This window comes from Myotis brandtii, unplaced genomic scaffold, assembly GCF_000412655.1.
Source record: "Myotis brandtii unplaced genomic scaffold, ASM41265v1 scaffold363, whole genome shotgun sequence".
NCBI lineage: Eukaryota > Metazoa > Chordata > Mammalia > Chiroptera > Vespertilionidae > Myotis > Myotis brandtii.
This window is the reverse complement of record NW_005363938.1, coordinates 4,494,285-4,497,651: the sequence shown is the minus strand read 5'-3', so window position 1 is coordinate 4,497,651 and position 3,367 is coordinate 4,494,285. Positions and strand designations below refer to the sequence as shown.

At 39.7% G+C, this 3,367-nt stretch overlaps 1 protein-coding gene and 1 long non-coding RNA gene across 2 annotated transcripts in view; one reads left to right on the top strand and one right to left on the bottom strand.

Annotated features, from left to right (window-relative positions):
* Positions 1–3,367, bottom strand: part of VKORC1L1 (vitamin K epoxide reductase complex, subunit 1-like 1) — a 147,544-nt gene that overhangs the window by 141,090 nt on the left and 3,087 nt on the right. The window contains exon 3 of the mRNA XM_014544437.1: positions 2,452–2,673. The gene's annotated coding sequence lies outside the window, so the exon portion shown is untranslated. The remainder of the gene's footprint in view (positions 1–2,451; positions 2,674–3,367) is intronic.
* LOC102255405 lies at positions 7–970 on the top strand. Its single transcript, XR_313927.2, has 2 exons — positions 7–184; positions 292–970. It is a non-coding gene; the product is annotated as an uncharacterized LOC102255405 (long non-coding RNA).

Sequence of the window (3,367 nt, the reverse complement as noted above, 5' to 3'; positions counted from 1 at the left end):
CCTTGGGGCCCGGGGAGCCCCGTGAGCGCGAGCGCCGCGGGCCACTTCCTTGGTCCCCTACGATTCGACCCGGGCAGAGTCGCCCCTTCGGAAGCGGCCCCGCCTTAGCGAGTCGCAGGTGGACCCCGTTAGCCCGCAGCTTATCTCCTGACTGCAGCTGGAATGGTGGAAGGGGCTAGGGAAGGTAGAAAACATCTTTTTAAAGAAATACAAGTGAGGGGTTTACTTCCAGTGTTGATGCTCGGACCAAAGAAAATAATTGATTTTTGTTTTTGTCTGATTTTTCTACAGGATACCGAAGGACCTGATAAAAAAAAGTCTTTTCTTTGACTCCAGCTGCAACTGGTCTTAAGGGGAGAGAATCCATGTTGGTCAACAGAATTTGGTTTTGGCATCGCTTAAGTTTACTGCTTCAACGGCCAGACTCTGGTTGTTAAGTAACATCCAAGTGGGTATGCCTTTTTAGGGTTTTTAATTAAAAGAGAGCAGCAGCAAGAGTGGCATTTTAACTCTTCTAGTGTTTTTTTTTTTTAGTTGCTACAGTAACTAGTTTTAAGTCTACAAATATTTGCATTCTTCTTCCTAAAGAAAAGGTCACAAAGATGAATGGGGGGAGGAGAACAAAGATAGGAATTTGTACAAGATTTCAACTCAAGTGTGCAGGTTTAATATTTATTTTCCAAGAAAAGAAGTACTTTAAATTGTAATAGTGTCTGTTGAACCTAGTTGCTAGGTTCTCTGCACTTCACATGGCACAACAATCCTTTAAGGTGGACACTATCTCCATTTTAGAGAGGGGATTCTTGAGGCTCAGAGAGTTCACATATCTTTCTAGAGGTTGCACAGCTGGTTAGAAAGAAGATGGGCATCACAGATACTTTTGTAAAGCATTCGCTCTTTCCAGCATCACAATTTTCCTCAACTGTAGACAATGTTATGTGGTTCAGAACCAACCACAAACCTCCATGTCCAAGGAAAAAAGTTGAATTTTAGTTTTAAAATTATACAGAATATGGCCGGGTACCTTTCCTTTATCTTCACTCTGCATTCATTCAGCCCTTGGCACCCAGTGGTGAATCCATGGTTAGGAGAGAAAGGTGTGTACTGGAAGAAGCAATCTGAATATTAATCCTAGCTGTGAACACCACTCTAGCAGTCAGCAAACTTCTGAGTGGCAACTACTTTCAAGTTCCAAGTCTCAGGTTTCTCATTTGTAAAATGGGAATAATATTGGATTACCTTGCCAAATTGGATTATAGATAAAATATATGAAACATCCGACACAGTTAAGGGCCTGACACATAATAGATGCTCAATAAATGGTAACTACTTTTAAGTTTACAGAATACAGTCCTTCCTCTCTGGTTACAAAGTCTTGATTATTTCACTCACTACATTAATTCTTTTCAATATCTCCAACATCAGGCAGTGTGTTATGGTAGGAATCGCTTTGGAGTTAAACTATACTGACTTGGTCAAGTTGCTTAAACTCTAGATTAATCTACCAGAAGACTGTTTTAATCATATAAACCCCTCAATCTTATAGGATAAAAAGCCTAGATATCTTACATTGTGCTGGAAATCATCTATTGGATTTTCTTAAGTTTTGACACAACTTCCAAAAAAACACTGATTCTTGCTTGATACAGGTCTTCTGTCCTCTAAACTCACCATAATTCTTTTTTTTTAAATATATTTTATTGATATTTTACAGAGAGGAAGGGAGAGAGAAGGATAGAGAGTTAGAAACAACGATGAGAGAGAAACATCGATTCAGCTGCCTCCTGCACACTCCCCACCGAGGATGTGCCCGCAACCAAGGTACATGCCCTTGACCAGAATCGAACCCAAGACCCTTCAGTCCGCAGTCCGACGCTCTATCCACTGAGCCAAACCGGTTAGGGCACTCACCATAATTCTTCATTTGAATCTGTGCTGTTATATTTAGCATACTATTTCCCCCTTTACAGTTTTAATCTTGAAACTAATTCCACCTATAATTATTTAAATGCCACTTTCTTCCTGAAGCCTTCACATTGAATGTCCATTCTTTGAAATCCTGTACAACTTCACATAAGCACCCCTTAGCTACTTGTTCATATAATACTTTGTATTTTTAGATGATGAGTTAAAAAAATTTATTCTTTTTTGTCTGATATGTGCAAGGCACTGTATTTATATGTCTTAGTTATAAAAACAACCACTACATTTAGAGTATAAGAACCTTAATGTTTCAAACATTTCAATTCCTGCTGTAAAGTACAGCATACTCAGACAGACATAAGCCATGTTAAAGCAACACTCTAATGTGTGTTAACTAGATTTTGCTCATTTTAGATACTAGAATGTTTACAATTTAAATACAGTAATTGTAGAAATTGTGTATTAATTACTTATTGCTGTATAATAAATTACTCCAAAACCTAGTGGCTTAAAAGAACAAATACTTACTATCTCAGTTTCTGTGGGCCAAGGATTCAAAGTAGTTTAGCTGGGTGGTTGTAGCTCAGCATCTCAATAGGTTGCAGTCAAGCTGTTGGCCGAGACCAGTCATTGGAAGGTTGCTTACTCACGTGGCTGCTGGCAGGCCTCACTTCCTTGCCACATGAGACTCCATGAGGCTGCTTAAGTGTCCTCATGATTTGACAGCTGCCTTTCCTCAGAGTAAGTGATCTGAAAGAGTGAACAAGGAGGAAGCCACAGTACCTTTTAAGACCTACTCTCCGAAGTTGCACATCAACACTTTTGCTTTTTTCTATCCATTCAAAGTAAGTCATTAAATCCAGCTCACACTCAAGGGGAGAGGGATCAGGCTCCACTTTTTGAAAGGCGTGTTAATTTGTGGGCATTTTAAACCACCATGGTGTTTAATATAAGTATGTTCACTGAAGCAAAGTTGGAAAATATGGACACACAAAAAAGAAGAAAGCACTACTCAATGGATAGTCATTCCTTGGGTGTATATAATGCCAGTCTTTAAGATACATATATTTTCTCAAAATATAAACATACTATGTGTACTATTTTGTAAACTGCTCTTTCATTTAGCATATTGTTAAGATACTTTTCATGTCAAATATTCTTTCATAACATTTTAAATGGCTGCATAACATTATATCTATGTACTAGCAGCCTGGTGCACAAAATTCATGCCCGGGTAGGGTCCCTAGGCTTGGCAGGCAATCAGAGCCAATCAGGGCCTTCAGGTTGCCGGCAGGGCCTTCCTTTGTTCTGCACCGCCCCCTGGTGGTCAGCACATGTCATAGCGAGCAATCAAACTCCTGGTCTCCTGGTCGAACTCCCAAGGGGACACTTGGCAAATTAGCCTTTTATATATACACTGAGTGGCCAGATTATTATGACCACC